This window comes from Protomyctophum parallelum (genome assembly GCF_964188405.1).
Source record: "Protomyctophum parallelum genome assembly, chromosome: 5".
Lineage (NCBI taxonomy): Eukaryota > Metazoa > Chordata > Actinopteri > Myctophiformes > Myctophidae > Protomyctophum > Protomyctophum parallelum.
The window spans coordinates 18,200,761-18,215,997 of record NC_139702.1 but is presented as its reverse complement, the minus strand read 5'-3'; the positions used below and the strand labels follow the sequence as shown (position 1 = coordinate 18,215,997).

General features: G+C 39.3%; 1 long non-coding RNA gene across 1 annotated transcript; it reads left to right on the top strand.

Moving 5' to 3' along the window:
- Positions 1-6,411: 6,411 nt before the first annotated feature.
- Positions 6,412-8,516, top strand: LOC310858940. Its single transcript, XR_014569252.1, has 5 exons — positions 6,412-6,531; positions 6,772-7,104; positions 7,215-7,340; positions 7,682-7,768; positions 8,478-8,516. It is a non-coding gene; the product is annotated as an uncharacterized lncRNA (long non-coding RNA).
- The last annotated feature ends 6,721 nt before the right edge of the window (positions 8,517-15,237 follow it).

Genomic DNA, 15,237 nt, shown 5'->3' with positions numbered 1-15,237 from the left:
GTGGACCGGCCGCTCATCTCCATGGACAGAACTCTCTGATTACGTCTCCGTCTGTAACAACTTTCCTCTCCCGGTTTGCTGTACATCCACCTGAAAAGACAATTCACTCCAAGTTTAATCTTTAATTTCCCAATGTCCCGTTAACGGTTTTATTCTTGATAATAAAAAATAAAGCACAAATTATGCCATGTATATAACGATATCAATAAAATAAAATGAAAATTTAAAAAAATTAAATAAAACAATAATGTTTATAAGGCAATGTCTCTGGAGTCTTCAGTAGATGTGGAATTAACCTTTTTTCATCAATCCTTTTATGTTCCTAAATCTGAGAATAATGAAGACTCTTGATGTTGAAAATAATGGTACTCAGGGGGAATGCAAATGATGTATTGTTAATGATAGGATTACAGAGATAAGCTGAATGTTAACAGCCTCAATCGCTAAGGACACACTTGGACTTGATTGCTTGTTGTCAGTGATTGAAATGAACCACTTTCACTCTGGCCTCCCTATTTTGGGCATGTCATTATAGGTAACATGTCATACAACAAAGTAACCTACTGTACTGTAACTGTATAGGGTTGGGATTTGTTAGGATTTGAACGGTTCCTGATCCTTACCAGATCCCTCTTAACGGTTCCTAATATTATTTTTTCCCCTTTTTTTCTGACATATATTATGCTTATATTATAACTAACCTAACCAAGTACTTAAAGATGGAGGGCCGTGATTTTTCTCCACCCCAAAACATGATCATCAGGTCTTATTGTTATTTTAAGGAGTTTTTTTCTTTTTCAAAAAAGTGTACAGTATTTGTTAAAATGTTGTTTTTATGTGGGCACGCCCACCAGTTCATTAGGTATGCCTAGTTTGCCTTGTGTGTGGTGATGGGTGGTGATCCACCTGAACTGAAGCCGCACCCACAGCTGTAGTTGTATGATAAAGGTGGGAGGGGCTGATAATGTGATGTCACTATATTACTGTTTATTTCATTGGCCGACTGTCAAGGTTTAGCCTCCTAAATACAAAGTTAAAAACGACTCCAGGGTGTCTAATGAAGTATATACTGTCACCTCATAGACACATGAAAAACTGGAAAAATACAAAAATTGTGGCACTCCATCTTTAATAAACACAAATTTAAGTATTGTATTTGCACTTTACAATTGTGAGGTGGCACTATTATTTAAACTTCACCACCACCAGCTAGCCACCACAACAATATCATTGTTGCAATTTGTACTGTATATTAAATATACAGTACACATTGCAATAATGATATTGTTGTGGTGACAAATGTTGTGTCTTTAATGTTTGGATAAATTTATGAAGGACCCCAGTTACCCTAATGGAAACAAGCCATAGTGTTTTCTTGGGTTATAAAATCCTCTTAGCAGACCTTGTATTGAAATGTAGGCTACGTTCCTGTGCTTTTTTCTGCAAACTGTTTATAAAGTAATCAATCTATGGAGGTATATGCACCTAAATGCTGGGCTCTCAACAGTTGCGCGATTCATTTAGAGCCAAATCAAAAGCAGTTGAGTTGCTTATAAGTTGTAAAAATAAGTGCAGACAAATTGATTTTTATTTAATTCATGGCTCTATAGTTAACGTGATTCAGACAGAAAGACGTCGAGTCATTGGCGTTCTCGCTGAATGCACAGAACAGTGTTATCCGCCCCACTCACTCACTCATCGCAAAGAGCAATAAATGCGATGCCATAGTTTCCTGCAAAGGTTGTTGCAACTTTCACCAGTTGCACGTCCACATTGAGGAAACATCTCAAAATCAATACGCCTACACGAGTCACAAGATTAATCTACTCACTCATGTTAATGTAGGTAACTTGGCTCTGCTTGCATGCGTGCACAGACACAGCGGAGCTAAATGACGACTGATGAGAACCGTTTGGGAAACCGTTAATAAAAAAATCACACCCTTGTGAACTGAGTGGTGCAATTCCCCCCCCCCCCCCCCCCCACACACACACACACACCTCTCTCTCTCTCTCTCTCTCTCTCTCTCTCTCTCTCTGTCATTAGCAGGCAACAGAGCAGCACCTCTCTGTTTCTGACGCCCCCTACTGGTACTAATAAGTCATATACTCGTGCTCATGAACACAGGCTCAGATACACAGGCATACGCACGGACATTGCTGGTTGTAGGAGTGGTTGCACCACTCAAAAACGATTGAACCGGCTCCGGATCCGCAATGTCGGAACCGGGTCTGAAATGGACCCGGTTCCGAATCCCAACCCTAGTACTGTATAGGGCTTAAGTGGTTAATGTACACACATTCCTCAACATTACATATTAAGTTCTGCGTGCAACATATCACCTGATTTTCATTCAACCTTTTTCCCCACTTTGAGACGACCAGCAGTCTCCTACTGTTTCAACCCGGCATCTTTATTTCGTAATTATAAGCAAAAAAATTCAACAATAATGAAAATACATTAACATCAAACAAGTGGCTTCTTCTTTTTTTATGATTGTCATATGAGGAAATGCTGGGGCGTGGGTGCATGGTTAAGAATCTTGTTCCAGATCACCTCGAGAAGTTATTGAAGGAGGGGAAGGTTTCTCGTTCCCTTTTTTCCCACCAACTTTCATCTGATCCCGGCCCTTTGTGGGGATTTGGAGCCGACGACCTTGAGATCAAACCCACTTCTCAATATGGGGCCTTCCTCTCTATGTATGCTATCCTCAGGGACTAACAAATCCTTTGTAGTAATCCCTTAATACTGTAGGCACCAGTGAGCTGCAATGATTCACTGCCTGATATTTCACTCCAGTCTGGACCCATTTGTGTTATGTCATAAGCATTGTTTGATGATTTAAAAATATTATTATTGATTATTTATTTATTTCCTGCATGCCAAATGCTTTCTTTTGGATCGATAATGTGCTAAATTAGTTTTTCAACTCCATGCAATCAATGAATTGCAGAAGATGAAGCTGACCTGAGATGGAATGGAATAGAGATTGTGTTATTGGCTGTGGAGTGAGACGTTTGAAGGTGGAAGACCTCAGAGATGCTACAGTGTATGGATTGTATAATTCTTTCACTTCAGTGATTTATTTTTATTTGTATTTATAATTTTAGCAGTGGTTCTCAAAGTGGGACCTCCAGGTGGGTTCCAACTTCCAAGGGGTCCCCAGCTAAATTAAAACAAAATTTGAAGAGAGCCGGCCTACATGGCCACAGCATGTTATGATGCAACACATTGTGAGCTTCAAGATCTACTATATTAGAAAATACATAGAAAATATGTGAGTGAATACATACAGCACTGGTATGTCAGAACATGTTCAGATGGGGGTCCATGGCTAAAATACATCTAGGGGTGAAAATTGCCATGAAAGTTTTTGGGAACCACTGTTGGTTGCAGAATATAAGAATGCAAATCGTTATTTTACAATACAAGCTACTTTACAGGGGGAAAAAGCCCAAAGTCACTTATTATAGGCAGACTTGGCAACACTGCTTGAATGGCATGAGAAATGAGAATCTCCACTGCTCAGCACCACAAAGCTGCTGTTTCCATTGTCATCGTGACAGAGCTGTGCATGTTATTTCCGGCTGCGGTTGTGTGGACCAAACAGAGAAGAAAACCAACATGCACCCGACCCCTCTTTCCTGTGAATTGTCAACTCTCTCCAAACAGTAAATCTTCCCCCTCGTGTGAGAAACGTTTATCATAACGTGGTTGTCGGCCAGTTAACCTAGTATCTCCATATATTTAAGCTTTTTAAGTTTTCTTTCGTACATTGATGCATTACTTCATCATAATTGTGTCATACAAAAGTAGTGAGAATAGGCCTAGGCCGTGGCTCAGCGGTCCACGCACCCTGGCTGGTAGTCCAGTCTGGCAGTGTACCACGGGTTCGACTCCCGATCCCGACGGTCTTTACTGCGTGTCACCCATCCCCCCATCTCCTGTCTATCCCTCTATAAAAAAAATATAAAATAAAGGCGAAAGCCACAAAAACTAAAAAAGGTTATGAAAATAGGATGGTTTTGGACATACAAGGTTTCCACCCGACGGCAACAAAAACAGGAAGCGTATAGGCAGCACTAAGCAGTTTCCTGTCATGTAAGGGAGGTTGTCATAGACATACTCAGTCTCTCTAACGTCCTATGCTGTACATAGTCGGGGGCACGTTATAGTATTAGTCGGGGGCTGTACATAGTCTAAGCCGCACGCTGCACGCTTGCGTCCGGCGATGACCTTAGATGTTCGTCGCCCCCCCCCCACGTTCGTGTGTAGTGATGCCCCTGGATGGTCACGTGTCCATAAACGCCACGTCTATTCAATAAACCATCTAAAAGGTTCTTATGTCTGATGCTTGGTCTTTCCTAGTGAACTGGTATTTGGAATACTAAAAATGGTAGTTGGAGAAGTGATCACACAACATATTTATGTGGGCTGGATATTTGGAAGATTATTCCAGTGAAAGATAATGTAATAATAATATAAACATAACTTCTTTTTAAATGAAAGAAGATACAAATGTATTAAAATAACACTATTTTAATAACTCTGGACACATTCTAGGATGATACATTCGCACAGTTGCAGATTAGTCACCGTTCAAAGCTCTTAACAGATGAGCACACAATTGAACAGATCGGAAAAATCATTGACCTGGGGATTAACAAATCTCTCTAGATACTGTGACAGTCGACTCCTGACTCATGAAACACATAAACTGGCCAACATATTTATGTCCAATTGTGTTGGAGATGAGCCCCCTGCCCCAGTGAGTAACACATACACGCACTTATGTTTTCACACAGTGTTAGTATGACAACCTTCCTCACGTGGTTGTTAGAACTGTATCTATGACAACCTCCCTCAAATGACAGGAAACCGTGCTGCTTACTCATTTCCCGGTTTCTTGGTGCTTCTTTTTTTAAACTGACATTTCTCACACTGTATGCGTGTGTGTGTGTGTGTGTGTGTGTGTGTGTGTGTGTGTGTGTGTGTGTGTGTGTGTGTGTGTGTGTGTGTGTGTGTGTGTGTGTGTGTGTGTGTGTGTGTGTGTGCATTGTTTGAAATGACCTGCTTACCGACGAGGACACTTGTATCCTACTGTATATAGCCATATAGCCCCCCCCCCCCCTCTGAGACACACTGTACATACATTTTTTTACCATAATATAATAAGCATTAGTGACCATTTATGAAGATAGTTTGAAAATAGTTTAGGTTCTCATTTACTGTAAAAAACAATGTTAAGGCTGATGATTTTTATTAGGGTAGACAGTAAAGACACCTAGACCTTTATTGATAGACCAAACCCCACATTTATGAATAAATCTACGACGTAGGATGTGACATAGAGGTACCACAAGAACAGCGTGAGGGATACTATCATAGGAGCCAACCAATCAACGCTCGAGGGTTACTACCCGGGTCCTTCAAACTGCCACTGAGCAACTTCCATTGAAGTGGATATCGGCCGCGGGGCGGGGCTGTCGCTCCTCATCCGCTCCATAGATATATTATAACTGTGATGAGGACACATGCAGAGATTTGGTGGGGCCCCTTGAATTTCCGACCCCCGAGCCTATAATAGCCTATAAAATAAACCAATTGATAAATCAATTGATTGATGTCATCATCATCATTTTTCGACCGCGGTCGAGATCGTGGATTTCACAATATTACGCCAGACTTCCCGGTCCTTCATTGCCATCCCCAGTTCCTGCATGCTTACTGATGCCTGTGTCCCTAGCGATGGCATCAGGGAACGACAGTTTTCTACCTCCGGTCTGCTTTGAGGCAGGACTCTACTACTACTAGTATGAGAATTGTTTCTTCAGGTGGATGTTGTGGTCAGGTTGATGTCCATGTTTCCTGTTTTAGAGAGTGAGAGAGTCAAAGAAGCCTTTTGTTCCCTGAGAAGCCAAAAATGAACAGAACTGACTCAATGATGCTGTAAGACACGAGAACAAAAACTGTGACGAAATTCTGGCATTTCATGACAGTCAGAAATAGATTAATCTCTAAGAATAAATCATACTTATGGGGACATACAGAATCATGAAGTTAATTTGGAGATTGGTTAATTTGGTTGTAACTTAAAGTAAAGTGTTGCACCGGCCGGGATTTGTTTCATAAGATATAGAGGCGTTTATAATAGTACTGTAGTACAACATACAAAAATGCAATTCTGAACTTGTTAACATTTATTGATTTGATTTTAAATGGAGAATTTGAGGAACTAAAATCCAACTATACATGGATGCCTGTTTTCTGCTACGATTTAAAATGATCTGGTACAGTTGTCTATTATTAAAGTTTGTTGTGGGCTGTCTCTTCATGTACAATCCCAGGGTTGGCGATGGGGTTGGGTTTGATTGACTGTACATGCAGTGTCACTCCCAATGTAGAAGTGAAGCCAACGCCAATGTATGAGGAAGCCACATATCCTCGGGAGACAGAATTTGACATCAAGTCATTGGCAGCTTGTTGTCATCATGAGAATATATGTGTGCATTTACGGTTTGCTTTCTGGTGGTGAGTAACCTCAGCTTGTTTTCATATGTCTCTCTGCCTGTGTGGTTGTCTCTGTCTCTGAGTGTCTGTAATGTATGATGCTCTCAATGTCTCTGTCTTTGTCTGTCAACTGTTGTGTAGAATAGAACATCTAGAAACCTTCTGCAAAAATACACACCTCACATCACATCATGTTGTCAATACGTTGTGTGCCATACTGATACTGATGAGCTGTATTCTTGCTTACCTCTTGTACTATAGTGTGGAGTATTGTGGAGACAACAGATCTCCGCATAACTGGTTATGTTGGGAGTGATGTGTCTTTCGCCTGTTCCTGGGATAAATGGACCTGGTTCACCGGGGGTTATACATTATACCTCTGTGCAAATCCATGCCACAAAGCAACAGACATCATTGTCATGGCAGAATCTGGAAAGACTGCAGAAAACAATAGAATACATATAAGAAACTCAGGAAAAAAGTTAGAGGTATCCATCACTAAACTCAAGAAGTCAGATAAAACATTTGTGTGTGGACTGGAGAGAACACTAGTTACAGATGAATTCATAAAAGTGCATCTTGATGTTAAAGATGGTAAGTCAGTTGAAATGATTCATTATTGTGTCGAAATACTAATAGAAATGTAAGGAATAGAAACATAATGACTTCATCACATTTTCTTGATTCATTCAACATGCTTTCAGCTCTCGTTACAACAGTTAAGATGGCCACTGCCACTACACTTGAACATCCTGATATTTCTACAGGACTCTCCAACGTATCCACAACAACCATGCTTCATGAATCCAATTACTCATCTTCAGGCGCTGGTATGCGAGTCTGTTTACTCAAACAAAATATTAATGATGTATACAATTTGCAACAGCAGGGTCAATAGGTCGTACTCTAAACAGACAGACATAGGGAGGGTGGGCACACTGGGCAGTGGGCACCGCTCAAAAATGTGAGCAGGGAAACAAACCTATACCTTCTACAGTATGACGTCACATGTCACTGAGCATCATGCATCTACTGAAAGACCCACCCAACTTCACCACCCTTCAGCATTTTGGCATTTTGGCCTATACATGTAGAGTAGACTCTTCTCAGTTATCAAAAAACTGATAATCAATCTGTGGTGTCATGTTAACTCAATTATGTTCACTTCTAGGTTGGCTTGCAGGATTAGCTGTTGTGTTAGCAGTGACAGTGGTGGCTCTGCTGATGTTCTACATAAAGAGAACCAGAAAATCACAAGGTGAGTCAAACATACACACAAACACACTGTCACACCCCTGTCTCAGGTGAGGGTAGTATGTGACCCAATATACATCAAAGATGGCGAGGCAACACAGTTGGGCAGAGTTAACAAGGTTGATTTCCCCAAGTGCAGAATAAGTGACAAACACATACAGCGGAGACCGAAATATGACTGGAATACCAATTCTCTGCAGCTATATATCCCCCATGGCACCTCCCACCAGACAGGACCAATTGATAGGGGTTAACATGATCCACAACATGTCAAATCTGCTTGGGTTTGGCACAAAACACATTTTCATACATTTAAATTAATTTAAGCTTGTAGATATTTTCTTTCTCAAGCCTTTAGTTTTCCAAAGTCCTAATTTTAGAGTCCAGTGTCCCTCGTGACAAATAATCATCCCTATCCACAGACAGGAGTTGTTTTGGCCCAGTTAGTGGTCGGCTGGGCTTCCACCTATTTAAAGCCACAGAACCCCTTGAACATGTTTGATATACATACATAGTATATAGAGATATACCGAGAGCTGATGGGGATTTTTTGTTTGTTGTTTCGTTTGTCCATACCCTACCTAACCAGTGCGCGCTACTGACAGGCATGTAATGAGCAAAACATGAACAGTGACAGGGTGGAGTCACACTGTCACACGCACGCACACAAGCAAAATTACAAATAATACAAAATTATTGCATATATTTTCCAGTGGTCTTCTTCAGTGCCAGGAACCCTACTGAAGATGATGGAGAGGTGAGTATTATCACCGTTTGCTCTAGCCCTAGAATGTCTCTGTAGTTACAGTATTGCAAAGTATTTCACATACGGAGCCATAGAACACCCAGGTTAATTTCTGTCTGGGCGCAACATGGCGGCATTAAAAGTGATAAATGCTCCGTTTGTACTCACCCATTAAATAATTCCAAAGACGTGGAGTGAAATATGGTCCTCTAGTTTCATATTCATGTGAAAGTTCTGGCAAAATTATTGTATTTGTGTATTTAGTCAATTATCTCCACCTTTTCACAAGATGCACACGGACGGACGTCTTTCTCTCCGGGCAAGGGGCCCGGAATGACAGCTGGACGTCATCACCAATTGACCAGTGAAGCACAAATGTTTGGGACACACAATTGGCAGGTGCCTTGCGATAGGTGCTGGTTAATTAATCACACCACTTGCCAATTGTGTGACCCAAACTTTTGTGTTTCCCTGGTAAATTGGTGATGACGTCAGGAAGAAGATAATTGACTAAATACACATTTTGTGCCAGAACCTTCACATGGATATGAAACTAGAGGACCATATTTCAATCCATGTCTTTGGAATTATTTAATGGGTGAGTACAAACTGAGCATTTATCACATTTAGGCCACCCATAATTCAATTCAACCAGGAGCGGACAGAAGAGTTCTATGCCTGTGATACATGATAATTTACGAAGTTATATGAATGATCACAGACATTCTAGGTCTACGTTTGCTCATGATTCTTCATTGTTATTTGTTCTGGTGTACGTACACTTGTACAAGTACTGGTGTATTGGATTTATTTCCTTAAATTTCTTAAAAATGTAATCGTGTAAGACTCCCTCCTATTTCGTAGACGCATACAAATGAAGAAATGACAGGTGAAGACCAATCAACAGAGAACCCAACTCCTGTATACGCGACCGTCAACAAGACCAACAAGGCTCACCCAACCTCTATATATGCTAACGTTGGCGATTACACCCATCAAGATCCTACAGATTTGACTTAGGATACTGTACTCCTCTCTGTGGAAAGCAGAGTCACTTTCCGTTTTGATTTGTATTCAAACCAACCAAGACACTAAAATGTCTGTTATTCATTGGTGCAATCAGTCAATGTGATTCCTGATGAGAATTTGTATTCAGCTGCCTAAAGATCTTAAATAAAATTCTGGTCACTAAAATCCCCATTGCCATTTTTCACCTTTATTTATCAACCACAGTTTAGAGAAAGGAAATGGAATTCAGTGGAAAGGTCCACCAGCCCCGGGTTCCAAACCCGGGATTTGCTGTCAGGCATCAGAACCTATACTAGTACAGTATGGGGTACACGCCTTAACCTCCGCCTTAACCTCTACTGGTACTGTTTAGATACATTTTAGATTGATTCCCCCCCCTAATCTGAGCCATGGAGACGGGGCTGTGGTGTTCATGTCATCAGAAATGAAAGTCCTATAGGACGTACTGCCATCCAAAATAAATGTCATACAAATATGTCAATAAATGAATGTGTAAAATAGTAATAATAATAATAATAATAATATAAATTAAATCAGCTAAAATAAAAGTCTTACCATATTATGCCTTCAAATGCCATTATGTTGTATTATACTTGTATTCTCTCTCAGAACACAGAACTGAAGTTTGTGACAACACAGACAACATCATTTATTTTTGGTAATTGTATACTCCTGTGTTATAGCAATGCAGTACATGTGTATTGTTTTGTTATGTTTATTGATTTATTTGTTTGGTAAGTTTCTACTGACAAAGTTTGAGCTTTGTCGTTTTTTTAACCTGTGCCCACCCCAGAGTCTGGTTTGAAATAAAAACAACTCATCCTTTTCTCGACCTGATAACTTGTGTCTTGGTGACTGAGAGGGAGGAGGCCAAATGAAAGTCAGAAGCCACTGGACAAACTGAACTAAACTGTATCCAAATAAATGGCAAATTACTGTTTCATTACATTAAAATAAAGAGATCTCCGTCGATGACAGCAAACGGTTGGATTTAAAAACACAGAGATCTCCGTCATTAGCCATAAAAGCACTAAAGACCATGTGAACGGAGGATTTGGGATTTCGACTGTTTGTACCATGGATGCTAGCGTTGGCTAGCGACGGAAGCTGAAATAAGGTCAATTTATTTGTAATAATTCTGGATATTAATGTTCATTTATCAAATATCTACTTCCCGTCTATGGCTACCTGTGCATAATCAAATCAATCTCGTTTTCCTGTTCATGGGGCCATAAGAGTTAATGTTATCTGAATGACATCATTCAATGTGTTCCAAACACAGGATTCAGTAGTTAACAGATCTAAAGATATACATACGCTATCAGTCAGTGAGGACCATTATTTGTATTCACTTTGTGCCATTGATAATTTTGTAAAAGGCCTCACTCTATTCAAAAGAAAGTGAAACTTCCCAGACTGAGACTCTATAAAATAGTCTGCGAATCTGAGAGTTTTGATATAATAGAGACATGAAGTGAAGCTAACCACAAATGAGTGTGTATGTGTGAACGTGAACATGTTTGCACATTTGCATTGCAAGTCAGAGGAAGAGGGTGGAGTTAAATGGAAAGATATTTAGACCTTTATTCGATGCATGAGGAAGGTTGTGTCACATTCTCTCCTTCCAGAACTGCAGTAAGCTGCAGCTCGTTGTCGTCATGAGAAATGTCTCCATTTACTGTTTGCTTTCTGGTGAGTGACCTCTGCTTGTTTTCATGTGTCTCTCTGCCTATGTGGTTGTCTGATGATGCTCTGATGAGTATGATGCTCTCATGTCTCTGTCTCATCCATGTTGTAAATTCATAAGTTGTGTGTCATACTGATGAGCTGTTTTCTTGGCTTACCTCTTTTATTGTAGTGTGGAGTATTGTGGAGACAGATCTCATCATAACTGGTCATGCTGGGGGTAATGTGTCTTTCACCTGCTCAAACTGGGATGTCTGGCATCACACCAATGTTGAGCGTAATACAAAGTATGTTTGTAAAAATCCATGCCACACAGACGAAGACAAGACCAAAGCAGAATATGGACAAACTACAGTAAACAACAGAATACGTTTGACAAACTCTGGAAAAGACTTATTTGTATCCATCACTCAACTCAAGAAGTCAGACCATGGAATATACATATGTGGACTGGAGAGATCAGTTTTGCCGAATAAACATTTACAAGTGCATCTTAATGTTAAAGATGGTACAGTACGTCTGCAACTGTGCTTCAATGATAAACTGAAGAACAAGCTTACATTGAATTTAATTCTCCACATCCTGAAAGGACTAAATTATTGCTATAAACATTTATACTAGAAAGTATTAAACATAAATACATGACTTGATCTAATATACCTATTTTCTTTTCTTAAACATGCTTCCAGCTTCTGTTACAACAGTTAAGATGACCATTCCCGTTACAACAGTTGAGATGACCACTACTGCGTCTACACTTCAATATCCTGATATTTCTACAATAATATCCATCGTATCCACAACAACCATGATTCATGAATCATCTACCTCCCCGTCGTTAGGGACCGGTATGCCATCGGAGTTACTTATTTTTTAATTAATTACTTTCTAGCTATTTTATCAAATGTCTACACCAATCAACAAGCATGTGTTCAGATAGGACTTAACGGGGGCTTGAGACCCTGCCATAATTATAGCTGAGCATTTTTGTTGTCTAATAGACGTCTAAATGGCTTTAAAAATGGTCTAAGAACTGGGGTAGAAATAGTCTAAAAATGAAAGTTTTTTAGCAGTCTAGACTTAGATTATAGAGGCTTAGATTTTAAGGGCACTCTTAAGAGTTGCCATGGTAGAGGAAGAGGAAATGTGGTCATGTGGTTGATGATGACGGGTTAAGATGATGACGATCATGTTGTTTTTTTTACAGCAATTCTCATCATCATTTATTTAAGTCACGACCATGTTCACATGGTATGGAGCACAGATTCATAAATAGTACAATAAATGGTATGCAATACACTACACAATATACATACAGACATAACTAAATGCATTGTATTCGATTATTTGAACAGCTTAAGAATATTTGTCAGAAAAGCACCCACTTTATAGATTACTTTTGATTCGTCAGATTTTAGTAATAAAATTACTTTAAATGTAGATGGGTGGGTTATAAACTAAATTGGCAGGTCAATTTAGTTAAATCTGGGGCCTATTTTTTGTGTAAAGTTCATAATGCTAGTATTCTTACATTCCAACATAACGTGATACTCGTCTGCGACTCAGTTTTCATAACATAGATAGCATAGCCTCTGGCTTCTTTTCAGTCCTTTATATCTGCCAGGATGTCATCTTCATCTGGACTCTGGCTTGTGCCATGTTCAACTTCAAATGTAAATGTGTTGTAACATCACACATTTACAACAGGTAATACAATTAAAGCCCTGGTGAAAATATATGGTGCAAACTTCCTACAACTGCAGTTACATTGTGTCCACCAAATGTAACTCAAGTAGGCCTATGTACAATTCTAGGTTTGCTGATCAGCTTGGCTGTAGCAGCTTTGACAGTGGTGTCAGTGCTGATGTTCTACATGTTCTACATAAAGCATGACAAAAAAACACAAGGTGAGACGCACGCACATGCGCGCGCGTGTACTGTACATGTACACACACAAATATGAGTATGGCTCTTCCTGTAGTCCAGACTACAAATTTTTCTCTATTTTCCAGTAACCGTCCCCAGTGCCAGAAACTTCACTGAAGATGTTGGTGAGGTGAGTGTTATGTTTGAGTTTTATTATGATTCTCTTATGATGTGTTTGTGCTTGATGCTGTCGTGTCTGGGTTTGATTGATTGATTGATTGATTGAATACTTTATTAGTACAAAATATGAACAGCACATACTGTACTGTACTAAAAGAATAACACAAACGGGTCCTGGGGACATCATTGTTTCTATCGTTGTCAAATCTCTCTTGAAAATGGTTGACATGGTTAATCTTAATCTCTCAAACCAGACTGCCTCTTACACAATCTTCAAAAGTGAATCTGAAATTGAAGTAAAAGTTGAGAACAGGAATCTGCCATCTGCTCTTCAGACCAAAAGGGTATTCGATCAATAATGACAGTGTTCACCAAAATGTATCATTTTAATTTTAGCAGCTAGCTATAGGCTTTGACTAATTTGGTTTACAGAAATACAGTATTACAGTATAAATATAGAGTTATGATTGAAACTTTTTTTTTTAAACAATATCAGCAAAGAAAAGTCTCACTTTCTCACAGCAGAACAGATCTGCCGAATTGATCATTCATCTCAGTATCTCAGATAGGCTAAGTATCTCAGTATCTGTCTAAGTATACTCCTTCCTCCTACTGTGTACTGTGAGTAGACACATACAAATGAAGAAACAAGAGGTGAAGACCAATCAACAGATACCGCCTGTCTCACCATGTCTACAGTCTACGCCACCGTCAACAAGGCCGACCCAACCTCCAGCATCTATGCTAATGTTAACAATTACAGCCACCAGGATACTTCAGATCCAAGTTGCATTACTGTAATGCCCCCTGACCCATTCTGTGTTGATTTGCATCCAAACCAAGATACTAAAATGTCCCAAACGGCCAAAGGGATCCCTGATGATAATCTGTATTCATTGGCACAGTTATCTACCTAGTAGCAATCTCAAAGAAAAGTCTCGTCAGTGAAATTCCCATTCCTCAAATCCTTAAATTCCTCATGTATTGCAAGTAGGCTACTGTAAATAATAGTTACTATTGTCATCACATTGACACCACTGAATCTATCACACATGTACACATTATTAATAGTATTCGCTACAGCTGTCTTGCTCCTGAGGCGTTTGGACGAAGATGTTGGCTTCTATGTTGAAGATGTCTTCTAAAATCTTCTAAATATGTTGCACAAAATCATAATTGCTTTCATCTTCTGTTTGCCTGTCTCATATCAGATTATTTCATATGCTCAAAAGGCAAACTAATCCCATGCTTTTCAGCCAATTGTATTCAAAATGGGATGCAGGATCATGAGGTTATTTTGGAATGCTACAAGTCCCCATGCAGGTCCATAGCAGTACATTAAAAACTGTGTATGTGAAAATATGAAAAGAACACATTCATTTGGAATATTATTGTGAAAAATACTGCATGTGATTTGCCTCTGCTGGTGAAATGGATGTAGTGGGAGGCAGACACAGGATTCTCTTTGATATGAGGCACTATAATGTTGCATTATTCATGAGTTTGAATATCTGCTTGACTAAACCACAAATAAGATATTGATATTGGTTTATTCTTGCCATGGTTCAATAAGTGCTTGTTACTGTATGTGATTAACCTGATTATGTATATTGAGGTCAGAGGGTGTGCTTTGATTACTGCAAATTATGTGACATGCAGGGAGGAACAACTTTGCAGTACATTTGCTACTACAATGGGTAATAATAATAATAATAATAATAATAATGAAACTATATTTGTTTAGCACCTTTCATGACATAAACTGCAGCTCAAAGTGCTTTACAGAGCAATGGAGAAAGAAAAAAGAAAAGCAAGGCATAAAACATTAAAAATAATAGCAGTAATGCAATACAGTGAGGACATAAATAACAAAAAATGTAAAAGATCAATTAAAAGCAATTAAAAAAACAATTTAAAAATGTCTACAGAGGCTGCCTGCTTCACCTTCTTTTTTTTGTAGCCATTTT